This window comes from Lissotriton vulgaris, chromosome 6 (assembly GCF_964263255.1).
Source record: "Lissotriton vulgaris chromosome 6, aLisVul1.2, whole genome shotgun sequence".
NCBI lineage: Eukaryota > Metazoa > Chordata > Amphibia > Caudata > Salamandridae > Lissotriton > Lissotriton vulgaris.
Genome location: NC_141694.1, coordinates 981,924,685 through 981,942,472, shown reverse-complemented (window position 1 = coordinate 981,942,472; position 17,788 = coordinate 981,924,685). Strand labels below are relative to the sequence as shown.

General features: G+C 46.3%; 1 protein-coding gene across 1 annotated transcript in view; it reads right to left on the bottom strand.

The window, feature by feature from the left end:
- Positions 1 to 17,525, bottom strand: part of MTCL3 (MTCL family member 3) — a 162,538-nt gene extending 145,013 nt beyond the window's left edge. The window contains exon 1 of the mRNA XM_086927014.1: positions 17,457 to 17,525. The gene's annotated coding sequence lies outside the window, so the exon portion shown is untranslated. The remainder of the gene's footprint in view (positions 1 to 17,456) is intronic.
- Between the last annotated feature and the right edge of the window lie 263 nt (positions 17,526 to 17,788).

The following is a 17,788-nucleotide window of genomic DNA, read 5'->3' as shown; positions in this document are numbered from 1 at the left end:
GGTAGTTACACCCCTCTCCCCCTGCCGGACTTTACCCAGGCCAGGGCTGGCGCCCCTGGAACTGGTTCTGACCGGCAGATGCGTAGTGAGCACCGGGGTGCCACTCCGCAGTCACCTTCTCGCAAAAGCCCTACCTACCCAGAATACACAAACCCTGTCTGGGACGGTGTGAACACCGCCCTCGACAGGAAACCCTTTGTCCAAGCTCTCCTCGCTGGAAGGACTCCCAGCAGCAGGAGGTCAGACTCGTGTCTGTGGTGGCAGCATCCATTTTGTGGAGCTGAGGCTTTAGTTAACTTTAACCGGGGTTCACAGTTACGTACATGTCGTGTCCCTCTAGAAGGGCGGAATGCTAACCTCGTCGCCAGAATTGGTGAGGGGGCAGCATCCCGATTCGTATGACACCTTACTCGACATGCCTTGATAACGCGACACCGAAGTTACTGATGTGGTACGCGTTATCATGGAACAGCCATTGGGTCTTGATTCCGCAAGCTGCAACCGGCTTGGCTCGGGCCAGAACCTAGTTCACACGAGCCCACGCACTCTGCCTTCAGGATTGTCAAAGCCTGCCATAGGAGTGACTGATAGGAACTCGGGTGTCCATTGTATGGTTAGATATAGAGCTACTATACCTAAAGCAAAGGGTGATTACACGACTTTGCCCCAGCTGTCATGCAGCCAGTTGTGTCAAATTTAGGAGGCCAGCCAGGGGTGGCATAATACATGCTGCAGCCCCTGGCGGCCCTGGGTACACCTATGCCCTGCGTTACGGGGTCTGATAAGGTGGCCCAGTACCAATTGGTAAATGCACCTAGGGTACATATCGTAATTTAGAAAGAGAACAGCCAGGCTGTGGGTCTGATTGGCAGGCCCACAGCCAGAGAAAGTCGTAAACCAGTGAAACAAAAGCAAAAAATCTTGGTGATCATAGGATTGCAGACCCTACTCTCCTACAATAGGTTTGGTGGAGATGCACTTATATGCTTTGATGAGGAGGAGTTCAAAGTGTCACAGAGAGCCTGGACAGCAGCTATGTGCTTGAGATACCAGATTTTGAATGGTACTATCTAGCAGCCCAACTACAAATATTGACACAGGCAGTAGCAAGGGAAATTAGAGGCCCTGAACATTGGAGGGGAAAGGGGCTACCGCGCCATGTTATATCCTTTATAGTTATACAGCAAAAACTAGACCTCAAAGAACTCTCTATAGAGGAAAAAACATTGAGATTGTGCTGGAATAGATCACAGCGTAAGGCAGGAGTAGTACACCCGTATGCTCCTGAAATCCTATTGGGCATGGCGACTGCGCTACCCCATGGAGGCGACTGGTCATCTCTTCAGGACTGGGAACAAGCGGGGATACAGGTGATTGGAGATTTGTATGAGGACGGGGAATTGATACCTTACCAGGCATTACAAGAAAGGTATGAACTGCCCAGGGGGGAAATCCTGATCCACATGGCCCTGATCCGTGCCTTAAAGATGCACTGGAAATGAGGAATAGCGGAACCCAAGACGACACTGGCGTGCCAATATACAATGATGGCGGCCGGGACTTTTAAGGCGGTCACATGTTTGTATTCCAGAATGTTGAATGAAGGACTAGCACCATTGGATACTTTGAGATTAAAATGGGAAGTAGGGATAGGGAAACCCATACCGGAGACAGTGTGGGAACAAATAGTATGCAGGGCTTGGAAAAGCACGAGGAACACCAGGTTTCAATTAATACATTTCTACATACTCCATAGGGCATACCTAACACCGGGCAAGATCAGGAAGTATTTCAAAGTGGAAGAAGCGGCCTGCCCTAGATGTACGAGAGCAGGGGTAGAGCTTGAGCATATGCTATGGGAGTGCCCCAAATTAGGGGACTATTGGGAGGAGGTAGGAGACACTTTGGGATCCATCACTGAGAGGCGATTGACCTTCGACCTAGCAACATGTGTACTGCACTGGTTCCCTCATACCCCTAAAACTAAGATTTCCAGTAAATTTATAGACATGGGGTTAATATTGGCAAAAAGAGAGATAACGAGGCACTGGAAATGAAATGACAGTCCCAGTAGCATGAGGTGGCAGGCTGAATTTATAAAATGGGCGCAAAGTGAGAGTACGTTCAGGTACCAGCAAGCAAGAAGATTTAATAATGATAAGGCACTGGACACCGCAAATGCATGGGAAACATTGGTCCAAGCGTTAATGGATTACCATGTTGATGAGGACTCAGAGCACGACACCGAGGTTTGAGGGAGGCTTCCACATCCACAGGTATACAGAGAAATATGACTGATGATAACTGTACTAGGAACTGAAACTGGAATGAGGCCTGCAGTGATGCACACGGGTGAGAAGGGGGGGGGGTAGCTTGAAGGGAGTTGGGAATGATTTGTTTATGATTGCAGTTTGTGAGACGAAATATATGATATGGAAATATGTAGATCATCTGGACATCCTGTGGAAACACCACCACTGGTAGCTCGGAAGGGGTACTGAGGGGATATAGGGACATATGAGTACAGATGTTGATAAAGTGATATTGTTTTCCTTTAGATGCATGTATGAAACTAATAAAATATGTTAAAAAAAAAATGAAGCACTTCTGTAGAGTACGATTGCTTTCAAGCCGTCTTCCTAGTGTACGTCTCACCCCTTGCACTTAATGTTGCTCTGTTACCCAACTGATTTTTTTTGCCCTCCTCTCTCTTACACTCGCCCATGTGCTTCTGCACATTACTTTCCTCCACCCATGCATTCCATGTTGCTTCCCCCAAACCTCCCTTGTTGCTTTTACACCTGCCCTCCCCTGTTGCGTCTGCATACTTTACAGCCACCCCCATAAACGGTTTGACGTTCCCTTGTGCTGCTTCAACATTTCCAACCACTATGCCCTGTGTTGTTTCGCCGTAAGCCCCCCACAATCCTTACATTGTTTTAACTGTCTCACCCACCCTCCCCCAAATTCCGTCTGCTTCCACCACCCACTTTAAAAAAAACTTTTGCTAGTTTTATTTTCTTCTTGGTTACCAATTCAACAAGGCTTGATAACTAAAAAGAAAAAAAAGTGCTAGTCTTATTTTGTCTTTGCCCACATGTGGCATGTGGCCGAGTCAAAGGGTTTTTTGTTTTTTAACTTTAGCCATGAACAACACTTGCACATGGTGGGCATTGTATGGGGAAACCTTTGCCAATAGATCACAAAGGTGATACCTATACGCTATGCCAATGCTTGTTAACAAGACTATGCTGTCTTTTTCAACTTTCATTAGCAAATTCAAAAAGAGGGGGGTAGAGGGATATGCTAGGTTCATCCTCCTATTCTAGTAGTAGACACAAAAAATCAGAGATCACGGATAAATAACCTAGCTGTAGAGGTACATTATCATCAATGTGATGAATGTAATCTACAAAAGAAAAAAGTCCTTTCTTGAGTCCCCTCACCCACCGGTGTTTCCCCATGGTGATATGCTTCATCATAGGGGCCATCCCAACCCTTTGCAGGTTGAGGCGTGCTGCGACTTGCGAGGATACGAAGGAGCACTGTAGTGAGGAACTATGTGTAGTTCAGTGGTGTATGTGGAGTGGAGTGATTTAAAAATACCTAACTAGTGGGAAAAAATATTTTTATTTTTGCTCCTAGTTGATACATAAAAACGGGGTGGGTCTCTAGGTTAGCCTGGTTTGCAATGAGTCAGGGGTTCTAGTAGAGGCTCAACATGTTTCAAGCTTTCCCCAAAGCTCTTCTTCAGGACGCCACAGAGTTCAGCCCTGCGTGTACCATTCCAAAGGTGCAGTGATAAAGTGATATTACAAATGCTGTCTAATAAGCATTAGCTCAAAAATATACATACAACATTTAATAATGTTCAGTAGGTATCTGAAATGAAGGAAAACAACAATGTTAAGAATAAACATCCTGCCTATAGCAGGTCCGATAAGAAATACTTCAGATCCCCAATTGTAGTGCCTAGAAGGGACAACAAATGTGTCATGCGCCAAGCTGTACATGTACTGTAGAAATGCCTGTTGAAACAAAACACCCACCGCCTGCAAGCCTGAATAGGAAAAAGCGCTGTGATTCAGTGCACGGTGTCTCAGTAGTTGTTTAAAAGTAAGCGTTTTTAGCAAAAGATCGATCCTCGTGATAGTGCCACACAATAAATACAAGACATTAACAAACATCAAACATGACAAACATACTTTTCAAAAGGCAGTGCTATGCCTCATGGTCGAAAGAGGGGGCAAGAGAGTTCCACTGGAATTCTAAAAAAAACAGAAGAGAAAGGCTGATTACCATTCCGTAGGTAGTGGGCTCCTCTCATGTGTCAGCCCAGGCAGTACTGTGTTTGGGAAGACACAGTTTGCCCCGGGTCTGTTTTCCTGAAAAGGAACGGACTTACTTGAATAGTTTCTCTCTTGGCTGGATACCTGCTTGGGTTCCCTCGAGACCGCATGTTAGCGTCTCACTGACGGGAATCGGTATAAGAGGAAGTGCTACGGCTTAGTCATGTTAGAATGACTAGAGCGGTGACTTCACAAAATGGCCGCCGCTAACTGGGCTAATGGAGTGTCCCTGTTGGGGGTCTCGTTTGTGAAACAAAAATCAACAACAGACAGCATACATAACTAAACAGTGAATGAGTGATTTAAAAACGGAGAAGGCAATACCTGAGATATATGTGGGAAATAAAATCAATCTGTAGTCATGAAAAGGGTGCTGTTTACCCTGCAGATGGAATTTGCACAGGTCACTTATTGGGGTTTTGTGACAGCAATAAAAAGTTAAATAGTTATCTTTGTTTTAAGCACAATGTATATTTGCTATGTTGCTACCTGTGGTGACAGATCAGTAGCTTATGGTTTGCGCAGACCCTAATCAATGTTAATATCTCAAAATTGAGATTTAAAAAGGGGTCATCCAAACTGAGAGGACAAGGTGTGCCCTCTGGTTGTCAAAGGGTGCTGTTTACCCTACAGAGGGAATGCACAGGTCACTTATTGGGGTTTCTGACCGCTACAAAAAGTTTTTGGAGCGTGTTTGGTTTGTACTGAAAAGGTTTCATTTAGGGAAGTGTCCCCATGAAATAGTATCATTAAGACCCTGGCTGTCATTGCGCAAATTGAACACCCAACATTGCTCCTTTTCCAGGAGTCGTTTTTCAAGGTTGTCAATGTTCTTTATATGTTCAAGGATCACCCATTTCATGTCATTTGGAGTGTGTTGTTTTTCAATTAAATGTGATGTCATTTTGGTGGTGTTCCTTTTGCACCTAATGTTGCTGCGATGTTCGACAATTCTCGTGCTTGCTTTTCTTGTGGTCATCCCTATGTAATGTAGGTTACAGGTACACGTGATCATGTATACCACCCCCGATGTATTGCAATTGGTGAAGATGCAAATTTCCCAAGTCAGGGGTAGTGTTCGTGTGGCAAAGTTTGTAGGGTTCTTTGTCCATTTCCTTTCGGTTCATTCTTGGGGCGAGTGTGAACCAGGTAGTCCCTTAGGTTTTTCCCTTTCCTGTGGCTGAACATTGGCTTCGAAATGTCTAGGTTACCGCTGTTCAGAGTTTACCAATGTTTCTTTATGATCTTTGTTACTTTGTCAGATGCGATGTTGTAGGTGGTGATACATATTGGTCTTTTTTCTGTTATCATCCCTTGTTTATTCTTAGGTTCTAAGAGAGCCTCTTTGTGATTGTTGGTAGCTCTTTTTGGGCTTTGGAGACTAGCTGTTTGGGATAGTGCTGAGCTATAGGTTTCTCTGAGAGGTCTTTAGCTTGGATGTTGTAGTCTTCTCTTGCTGTGCAGTTGCGTCTCAATCGCAAGAATTGGCCGAACAGCAGATTTTCTTTCAGTTGTCTGGGGTGGAAGCTGTTGTAGATTAGTAGACAGTTCCTGGCTGTTGGTTTAAAATGAGTGGTTGTACTCAACATGCCATCAGTGGCTGTGATGTTGAGGTCCAAGAAGACCAATAGGGACCTACTCATAGTGTAAGTGAATTTGAGAAAGGGGTCTTGGAGGTTTAACCAATCAATGACGTTTTTGGCTTCTTTTTCAGTCCCTTCCAAGATCATCAGTTGAAAACCCATGGGTGTATCATACACCAAGACATGTGATACTTGAATGCTGCCGCCTGGCCCTGACTGAAAATTATTTCAAATTTGAAGACACACTGTTCCGCCAAGTGCATGGTACCAGCATGGGCAGCACTTTCGCGCCGAGTGTAGCGGGACTTTATGTCCACCACTTGGAAAAACAGAAAATCCTCAATGAGTCCAACCACACAGTAAATATCTGAGACTCTGGAAACGATACACCGATGATGTATTACTGATCTGGGAAAGGACTGAAATAGAAGCCAAAAACGTCATTGTTTGGTTAAACCTCCAAGGCCTCTTTCTCAAATTCATTTGCACTATGAGTAGGTCCCAATTGGTCTTCTTGGACCTCAACATCACAGCCACTGATGCCATGTTGAGTACAAGCACTCATTTTAAACCAACAGCCAGGAACTGTCTACTAATCTACGACAGCTTCCACCCCAGACAACTGAAAGAAAATCTGCCTTTCGGCCGATTCTTGAGACTGGTACGCAACTGCACAGCAAGAGAAGACTACAAAATCCAAGCTAAAGACCTCTCAGAGAAACTTATAGCAAGACACTATCTCAAACAGCTAGTCTCCAAAGCCAAAAAAAGAGCTGCCAACAATCACAGAGAGGCTCTCTTAGAACCTAAGAATAAACAAGGGGTGATAACAGAAAAAAAGACCAATATGTTTAACCACCTACAGCATTGCATCTGACAAAGTAACAAAGATCATAAAGAAACATTGGCGGACTCTGAACAGCGGCAACCTAGACATTCCGAAGCCAATGTTCAGCCACAAGAAAGGGAAAAACCTAAGGGACTAGCTAGTTCACACTCGACCCAAGAATGAACCAAAAGGAAATGGATAAAGAACCCTCCAAACTTTGCCAAACGGACAATACCCCTGCAGAAACTGCAGTATTTGCCACCTGACTACAGCCACAAAGAAAGTTGAATTCAATAACAAAAGGACTTGGGAAATTTGCAACTTCACCAATTACAATACATCATGGTGGTATACATGATCATGTGTACCTGCAACCTACATTACATAGGGATGACCACAAGAAAAGCAAGCACGAGGATTGTCAAACACTGCAGCAACATTAGGAGCAAAAGGAACACCACCAAAATGACATCACATTTCATTGAAAAACAACACACTCCAAATGACATGAAATGGGTGATTCTCGAACATATAAAGAACATTGATAACTTTGAACAACGACTCCTGGAAAAGGAGCAACGTTGGGTGTTCAATTGAGCTCTGACAGCCAGGGTCTTAATGATACCATTCCATGGGGACACTTCTCTAAATGAAACCTTTTCAATACAAACCAAACATGCTCCAAAAACATTTTGTAGCTGTCAGAAACCCCAATAAGTGACCTATGCATTCCATCTGTAGGGTAAACAGCACAGTTTGAAAACTAGAGGGCACACCTTTTCCTCTCAGTTTTAATTACCCCCTTTTTAATTTCAATTTTGAGATATTAACATTGAGTAGGGTCTGCGCAACATATCAGCTACTGATCTGTCACCACGGGTAGCAACATAGCAAATATACATTGCGCTTAAAACAAAGATAACTATTTAACTTCTTATTGCGGTCACAAAACACCAATAAGTGACCTGTGCAAATTCCATCTGCAGGGTAAACAGCACCCTTTTCATGACAACGTATTGATTTTATTTCCCACATATATCTCAGGTATTGCCTTCTCCCTTTTTACATCACTCATTCACTGTTTAGTTATGTCTGGTGTCTGTTGTTTTTTGTTTCACAAACGAGACCCCCGACAGGGACTCTCCATTAGCCCATTTAGCGGCGGCCAATTTGTGAAGTCACCGCTCTAGTCATTCTAACATGACTAAGCAGTAGCACTTCCTCTTATACCGCTTCCCGTCAGAGAGACGCTAACATGCGGTCTCGAGGGAACCCAAGCAGGAATCCAGCCAGGGGAGAAACTATTCAAGTGAATCTGTTCCTTTTCAGGAAAACAGACCCAAGGCAAACTGTGTCTTCCCAAACACAGTACTGCCCGGGCTGAAACACGAGAGGAGCCCACTACCTACGGAATGGTAATCAGCCTTTCTCTTCTGTTTTTTTTAGAATTCCAGTGGAACTCTCTTGCCCCCTCTTTCGACCGTGAGGCATAGCACTGCTTTTTGAAAAGTATGTTTGTCATGTTTGATGTTTGTTAATATCTTGTATTTATTGTGTGGCACTATCACGAGGATCGATCTTTTGCTAAAACGCTTACTTTTAAACAACTAGTGGGACATTGTGCACTGAATCACAGCACTTTTTCCTATTCAGGATTACAGGCGTACAGTGTTTTGTTTCAACAGGCATTTCTACAGTTCATGTACATCCTGGCGCATGACACGTTTTTTGTCCCTTCTAGGCACTACAATTGGGGAACTGAAGTATTTCTCATGGGACCTGCTATAGGCAGGATTTTTATTTTAACATTGTTGTTTTTCTTCATTTCAGATACCTACTGAACATTATTAAATGTTGTATGTATATTTTTCAGCTAATGCTTGTTAGACAGCATTTGTATTATCACTTTATCACTGCACCTTTGGAGTGGTACACGCAGTGCTGGTCCCTGTGGCGTCCTGAAGAAGAGCTTTGGGGAAAGCTTGAAACATGTTGACCCTCTACTAGGACCCCTGACTCATTGCAAACCAGGCTAACCTAGCGACCCACCCGGTTTTTATGTATCAACTAGGAGCAAGAATAAAAATAATTTTGCCCACTAGTTAGGTATTTTTAAATCACTCCACTCCACATACACCACTGCACTACACATAGTTCCTCACTACAGTGCTCGTATGTACCTCGCAAGTCGCAGCACGACTCAACCCGCAGCGGGTTGGTATGGCCCCTATGATGAAGCATGTCACAGTGGGGAAACACCGGTGAGCGAGGGGAGTCAAGAAAGGACATTGTTCCATTCTAGATACATTCATTACATTCATGATAATCTACCTCTACAGCTAGGTTCTTTATCCATGATCCCAACTTTAATTAGCAGTCATTAATCACTAAGGCAGCTGTAGAAAACATTTTTAAAAACTTCTATTTTATATTGCTTTTTTAAGAATGTACGGAAAAAAAGGAAAGAAATACTGACTTTATGTGATTTTCCTACATTTTCACAAAAAAACAGGTCATGCCGGTACAAAATGGCTAGGTGTCATGTCAACCCTACTCAGGAATGAAAAGGGGGCTTGTAAACCTGGGGTTGCTCCGCTGAAACAAAATCAGAGATCTGTAACATGTGTCCATTTTACATTGTGGTTGACTGACCAATTGAGGCTGGGTCATCAAGACTACTGGTCTGAAGAAGGTCAAAGTTTGGGACTTTCAGGTAACTTTTGGCAGAGGTCATATTTAATCTGCGAATGGTCAACGGAAAGGTACCTGGCAACCTTCCATGCTGCATTGGTCTTTTACTTGTCATTACAGTTGCTTTACTGTTGCTTCGTTCCTCAACTGTATTACTTTCTTCCCCTTCAAGTTCCTCAGGTATTTGACTTCTGGCCTGCCTTTCACTCTGATTCTTGGTCCTGTTTTGGCTTTGATGCTTTCTCTGTGCCTTGTTCCTGTTTATATTAATTCCAGAAGAGTCCCTAAAAGAGCTAATGAAACCTTTGACCCAGCTTCGACTTGTGTTGTCTTAGGTTCACAGTGGAACACTATTTTGCAGTCGATAAGCAACATCTCTAGTAACATCCAACCGCTATGGACATAATGATGTTTAATGCTAAATATATCTGTGCTTTATTTATACTTAGTGCACGTCTAACCTGCCTGAAAGTCTGTGACCACACTACTGTGAAAGATCTTTACCCTGTGAGAGTTTTGCTTGAGAAGACTGAAGTAATGCCTGTCTCTTCTCTCCCTCTTTCCCATCCCCCCTCCTGTCCACTTTTTCGTTCTGTTCTCCATAATCTCATTCTTACAGGGAGAAACATATTCTGCTTGTTGTTATCAAAATCTGCATTTGCAAATGCTGATAAGGAGTGCGTTTGATGGGCTCAATTCCTGCTTGTTGTTCATTTTCTTGTGCTGCTCGTGGCCCCTCCTAATAACTTCTTTTGGGCATTTAGTGTCAGATGTATTTGGCAGGGCAAGTGGTATGCGTTCTGTGATGTAATCAATCCGGAAACTTTATAGCTTTCAATATCTTTAAGATTTGGTTTTGTGTTCTGCTTCACTTGGATGGGGTTGACCCTTGTGCATTTGTTAGGGTGCTTAATAACCAAGACAGGAGAAGGGTTCCACAAGAATCTATTTATCATGAAGAGAAGCTAGTTGCAAGGAATCTTTATTCTTTTCTTGATAACCCAATATCAAAATCTGCACGGAAGGCAGTGCCATCAAAATTTAAGTCAATTGCTTCCGAAATTGGCACCTTATTAGCTACAAGTTATATCAGATACTTTAACTTAGACTTTTAGAGGTAGAGGGACATGTCATTTGCATGAAACCTCGTGATGAGCAGGAGAGGTTTGGCAAATAATGTCAGACAACTTTAGTCTGCACACATTGTTAAGTACATGACCAAACTAAAGAATGTCTCTCTTGCACAGTCTCCTTCCAACTGATCTCTGAGTCAGTCTTTGTGATGGCCAGAGACTCTCAGTTGCCGCATGAGTTTGACCATAGGTCAAGTGAGTGGTACCCTAATTCGAATATATTGAGTGGAGCAAGGCAACGCCCAGCCGTGTTCCTGAGTGAACAATATTCTGATGATGATGAATTGATGATGATGATAACAAGGGCTAAGACCCATCCTTTGATATTGACACCAAGTTTGATTTGGTCTGAAAGGAATTTCACCCTGGTGGTTGGTCCCATCCCCCTAAAAGGCAGGTATTCTATATTTCATAGAGAAAGAGAAAAAGTCAGTGAAATTCAGGTGGAAATACTTGATGCAAATGGTCGGCCAATATTTGATCTTATCATTGCTTCAATATCTCAATTCATCTGAATGGGATTATCTGGAATATGTGATATCCATAGTAAACATGAGGTTGGCTTCACAGAAAAGTATATAAGTTAAATTGGTAGCTGAATGCCTTTTGCCTTTAATTCTAGACAAGGTAGCAGTTGCCCAGCCCTAGACCCCAAGATGACCTCCTACTTATCCACAAATAGATAGGCATGGGTGTCCTCTCCAGACCGGATCTTCTACACTGTGAGTCTCCTGCTTAAATCCTTACTTAGACATCACAATTCGTGACCTTGCCAGAAAATACAGGTTTCCTAGCCAGAATAGTGAATTAAAATCTTGCTTTTGTTAACCCCTTCAGTGCTGCGCGAATTCCGCTGCGGTGCTGAAGGTTCTAAAGAACCTATGGACTCATGACGGAACGGTTCCGTCATGAGCACAGGCCAACCGACGCTCATGACGGAACCGTTCCGTCATGAGCACCGAAGGGGTTAAAGAAACAAAGGTGAATATTATCCATCCTCTTTTGCTGTGTTCCCCCATCCATGTTTAAAAGTATATGAGTAAATGTTTCATTTGTTTTTTCCTAGTCCCTGTTTCCAAGACTCTGAATGCCTCCTAAGGACTTCGCAGTAGATCACGGAGAATCTTGCAGGATGATTTATTGTACAGATAGATGTAGAGAATTCAGCCTAAATACATGAAGCTGTTTTCTCCAATTTTGTTTATAGTTGGATCCAAAATGTGCATTACAAATACATATATTCAAGTAATGTTAGCTGTTTTCTCCTTGTTGAGATTCGCGTTATTATTTGTTTTCTTCACAGACTATGATTATGCTTCTGCATCAAGAAAAGAGGAAGTGAATACAATAAAACTGTTTGAAATGCATACTGTGTAAAACTGATTGGTTGCCTCTTTCATATTTGCCCGCAAGAGTTATAGGATATGCAGTTTTGTGTTGCATATTGCTGCTATTAATGAAATAGCAACTTAAGAGAAAATATACTATTCTTCTCTGCGTCTTTCATAAAACCAGGATATCCTTTGCTACTCTAGCTACGAATATATTTTTATTTCAAATACATCAGTAACTAAATATAATAAATATGCGAATCAGTGCACCTTAAAAGTCATTAGCAATATTTTCCTGCTTTTTTTAATACATTAATTATGCTCCGTGTGTCACTGGTTTACAGGGCTCCTGCCAAGGTCAGAAGAGCCATCTTGAAAGGGTAGTGTGTGCCGGTTTTTTGGTACTATGACCTGGGATGGGACCAGAAAACCCAGCCTGCACACACTGACCCTTTCAAACCGGGCCACCAGGCATTGCCCAGGTGTCTAACAGGCCAGACAACACAGATAATTCTAGGGAGAAAAATTCAACGTCCACAATATTCAGTTATCAGAAGACACTTATAAAGTAAGAATTGGGCAACCTATCGTTTGAGCAAACGTTCTTATCTGTGCAATACAAACAAGTTATGTCATATACATGCTCCCCACTTTGTAGAGTCCGTTCTCTAATAAAAGTGGAATAAATCTTTTTGTGTGTGTGTGTTTTATATAGCGCGAACTAGACCCGGAGGTATGAGAGCGCTGTACCTGATCAACAGTTACCTTACATACAGACGCGCATATTTTTTAGGTTTCGCCTGGCGTCCACTGCGCAGCAGTGTTCGCGCAGGTGAAATCTTATGTTAGACAGTAAGGGCTTTGTCCCGCCTCTCTCTTCCATTGGCTAGCTCCATAAATGGAGGCTAGCCATTGCAAGAGATGGTTGTCAATCACTCTTTCCCCCGTCACGACGCGATTCGTGGGCGTTTCTGTCTCTTTTTTTAAGTCCCGCCCCCACACCCTCCCTCTCGCTGAGGAGTTATCCCGCCCTCCTCGCGCCGTCAGCGATCCATTTGTTCCCGCCTCCTCCCTGTTGTCCATGTTCTCTATCCTCCCCTTCCCGTTGTTGTGCCTTGTTTATCCCCCGCCCTCCCTCCCGTTGTCCGTGCCTTCTTCCTCCTGCCCGCCCGCTTACTGACCACACCCTCCCTCTCGCCGAGGAGTTATCTCGCCCTCCTCGCGCCGTCAGCGATCCATTTGTTCCCGCCTCCTCCCTGTTGTCCATGTTCTCTATCCTCCCCTTCCCGTTGTTGTGCCTTGTTTATCCCCTGCCCTCCCTCCCGTTGTCCGTGCCTTCTCCCTCCCGCCCGCCCGCTTACTGACCATGCCTCCTCCCTCCCGCCTGCCCACTGTCCGTGCCTCCTCCCTCCCGCCCGCTGTCCGTGGCTTTGTTTTTTTTCCTACGTTGTTCGTGGTGTCCCCCCTCCAACCAATGTGGTTGGCTCTCCCGACTGGCGAACGATCTCCTTCCTGCCCGGACCCTTGCTCCAGCTTTGTGCGAGCTGGGAGGTGCGTGCCACTCCTGGGTAGTCAAAGGGAGCTAAGGGGGTGCTCGAGAGAAGAGGCGGAGCACTAGAGCGTCCGAGCAGGGGGCAGTGTAGATACCGCTCATTGAATGGGCCTCCTGCACTATCTGTGCAGTACAGGCGGGAGTGCCTGGTTCGGGAAGGGAGGCAGGGCAGCCACAGCTGTAACAGCCCCTATTGGGTCTGAACTGACGTGTTGAATGGGGCTGCGCGTATGAGAGAGGCTGGGGCCCAGTTTCTCCACGAAAAGAGGGGAGGGGTGCAGCAATAGCTGTGTACCTCCTTATCAGCCCATGTCGGATCCGATATTATGAATGCGGCTGCGTGGGTGGAAGAGCCAGGACCAGGTTATTGTCCCATGAGCCTTAGGAAAATGGGTGACTTCGTATCTGACATGTGGCTGACCGTCCCCCAACCCCGCTTGTTCATTGTGAAATGTTTACTCGCCATTGTCCAGCTCGTGGCCTCCCTGCACAGCATGTCGTGCTGGTCGCCACTCTGAGACACCGGCCCCCGGCGTACCTTTACCGTGGCGGCTATATTAAATGAAGCGAGCTGATCGCACGTGTTAACGTAAAGTCTTGTCCAGGCTTCACGTTTTACTCCAAGCTTCTAGAAGTCGAGTGACTTTTCCATTCCATGTCTGCTACTGCTGTGTTGAGCACGTCTTGAACACCTCATCCAGTACTATCGGGTGTGCTGCAGGGAACTAGTGCACCATATATTGCACCAGCTGAACAGGACGTGCTCTCACCAAATGCGTCTCTCTCTCTCTCTCCCTCGCTTGCCTGCCCAAGGTGTACTTCGCAAGCCCTTTCCCATAATTTGATTTTATGCAGGAGAACGAGCAGGGGAAAATTGTAAAGCCACAGTCCTGCAAGGTCACTGGGCTTAAACGGAGGCTTTGATTTGGATCTGTGTGGCGTGTAGGATTTGCAATAAGACATCTGTTTACGCTACGCGGGGCGATGTCTAACTTCCATTTCTGTGTCCGTGTGCCCCTCTGGGTTTGATGACACGCACACACACCTCTCTGAATAGAAGACATCTGTCACCTGCGTCATTCGCATACGCCAAGTGTCAGCAGGCCTTTAACTCCACAAGAATGCTGACCAGATAAATGAACAACCTTGTCCGTCTCGAGGACAGGGTTGGCGTGCAGTGGCCGTGGTAAGAGAGCATGTACCGGAAAACTTCAGGGCCCATGAAGAAATCCACAGAGTACTCCAAAGGGAATTTGAGGTGCTGTCTAGAATAGACTGTGTACTTGCTATGTTTGTATATTGAATTACCATGGCCAGGTGGAATTTAGAGAATATTGCCCATGAAGGAATAACATTGTGGAGACTGCGACACCCAGTGCTTGCTTGACCCCCCTTGTATAACTAACGTGACTCGTTATTCTGGATGGTTATGTCCCATACTGGGAGCAGGGCAAGGCAGTTGGCTGTAGCGAACTACTTACTGGGAAGTTTCACAGTTATCGTTCTGCCGAATTTGCTTGTTGGATGTGATCTTTAGGGTACAGGCAAATTTTTGTAAATTTTTTTTATTCTTACTATATGTAGTTTGTACTGCAATTGAGGGACTGAATCAGGGCCCGTATTGCAACCCCTGCACCGGAGACCCGCTCAGGGTTCACCGCAAACATGACGTCTCCTAGGACTCCGCTGGCCACCGTGAGCGAGAAGGATACCCCAGAGCAGGTGAGCTGGGAGCGAGATTGACTTCCGGGCAGGAAAGGGTGCACCTTCCGACCTGCCCCCTCCCCCTTGTGCTCTCTGCCTCTTTCTGTACCTCAGTCCTGACGAACCTTATGGTTGTTAGTCCACCTTCAAATCCCGGGCTTTGACCAGTCGTGTACCTACCTGCCTCTTCAGACCTCCTCCCTTGACAGTGGTGTCACTATTTGCGGATTTTAGGATGGTACGAACTGAATCACAGATAAACAGTGTGTGTGTGTGGGGGAGCTCTGTGTGTGGGGGGGCTCTGTGTGTGGGGGGGCTCTGTGTGTGGGGGGGCTCTGTGTGTGTGGGGGGGGCTCTGTGTGTGTGTGGGGGGGCTGTGTGTGAGGGGGGCTGTGTGTGTGTGGGGGGCTCTGTGTGTGTGGGGGGGCTCTGTGTGTGTGGGGGGCTCTGTGTGTGGGGGGGGCTCTGTGTGTGTGGGTGGGCTCTGTGTGTGTGTGAAGGGGCTCTGTGTGTGGGGGGCTCTGTGTGTGTATGGGGGGCTCTGTGTGGGTGGACTCTGTGTGGGGGGGCTCTGTGTGTGTATGTGAGGGGCTCTGTGTGTGTGGGGGGCTTTGTGCATGTGGGGCTCTGTGTGTATGGGGGGCTCTGTGAGGGGGGCTCTGTGTGTGTGGCTGTGTGTGTGTGTGTGGGTGCAAATGCAATAGGTCTCGCATTTGCGAGAGATTAAGCTATTGTCATTGTAAATGACAATGCCATTTATTTATCTGTTTTCAAAACCAACACATAAATAAAAATGTTGTCATTTACAATGCCAATAGCTCTAACTTTGGCAAAGGCGAGACCGTTGCATTGTAAATGCTTGTTTTACTAGGTACAGGGAGATTAAGTGACTTGTCCAGAACCACAGAATGTTGAGCGCCCCTGCCGAGACTCGAGCCCTGTTCCCCACCTCTGAGATCTGCCACCCTGGCCGTTACGCCACATTCTCTCCCAATATATAGGTTATAGGAAATTATTTTTTTCTATCATTATGAACAATATCTCCCTTCCGGGACACAGCCTGTGCACTACCCCTCATCCCCCCACACTCAACGTTCTACTCTATTAACCTGCCAAGCTACTTCTATTTGCATAGCTCACTTCTTTCACTGAGGTAGCTTCTTAGCGCAAGCAGGCTGCTCAGGCTGCTCAGGCTGCACGTGTGACACCTGGAGTGTGGCCTCAATCGGAGAAAGTAAAATGCAGAAAAACAACCAGTTCAGCAGTCAGGCGAGCAACGCCCATTGGGCTGAAAGGGCATTAGAAATCCCCCCCTCCCCACCCCCCACCATGTGTGGCAGCCCGGGATGAGACAGCTTCCCGGGCACATACACAGCCGCACCCGAGCACTTCACAGGTCTTTAAAAGACCATTTGCTTGCTAATGAGACTTGTTGTTCTTTCACCCCCCCCCCCCTGAAATTTGGCTCTAGTGCTAATATATACCTGAATTAGTCAAGTAAAGCTGCCGTTCCCAGAATCCGGATCAACACGTTCTTTGACTCTTTAATGGCGTAAAAGAAACGGCCAGAAATAAAATCTGCGGTCGCTACTACTCCTACGCCGACGTTTCCATCTCTAAGTGGCAGCGTTTGCAAGCATCGGCCCTAGATCTCTGGTCTCTGCAGCTGCTCCCACTGGGTCACGTGGCCTCGCCGTGGGACAGGACGCCGCATCCCGACACCGACTCCTGAGCAGATTGCTGTCCGAGCAGAAAATAATCATCACATGCGAAGCGCGCCGCCTCGCGCCGGTCTGACCGAGCAGCAGCTGCGGCAATCCTGCTTCATTTTACCGTTGAAATCAAGTTTACCACCGCTGGCTGCGAGGAGAGAGGGAGGGGTGGGCTGAGCTGAGCAGCACCCGTACCACATGCACCTTGCACCCGCTGGCGCCCTATTCGAGTGCAGAGGGACTCGCCTTTCCCTGCATCAACATTGCAGAGCTGCGGTGCATGCTAGCGGCAGTGAGACGTATTTGTTTCACTTCTGCAGACGACGGACAAATGGCAGCAGTCCCCGCTTCACAGGAGCACGCGCTGAGCGGGAGGCAGGCCGTCCCACAGAGGTGCCATTGTGTGACTGTGTTATCAAGTTAACACTTGACGCATATCAATTAGCTGGCGAGGCGCTGTTCTATGACGAGGAAGCACGGTGTAGCTTTAAGAGTCTGCCACAGTTTAGATGTTGGTTTACACAATTGCTGTTCCCCGACCGGTGATGTAGATAGTAAAGCCCTGTACTCACCCCATCCTTGTACTTGGTGCCGCCCTGCCGCCGCCGCTGCTCACTGTGCGAGGTCCCGGCCGGGAGCGGCTGGCCCGCGTGAGTGAGAGATCAGCACAGCACCGACGTATATTATTCATGAGCTGACCTCATTAGCCTGGGAGGAGGTCCCGGGTAGCTCGAGGGGGCAGCCGGGGTCAGGAAACAGAAAGGATCGAGTCTGGGAGACTGGCGGCTCCGGTGCCACCCCCTTGAGACCAGAGCGGGTAAGCGGCATTATGCAAGCAGGCAGGAATGCTGCGACTGAGAAGCCCGGCCTCACTTGGGACCTATGAGCAACGATTGCCTAAAAT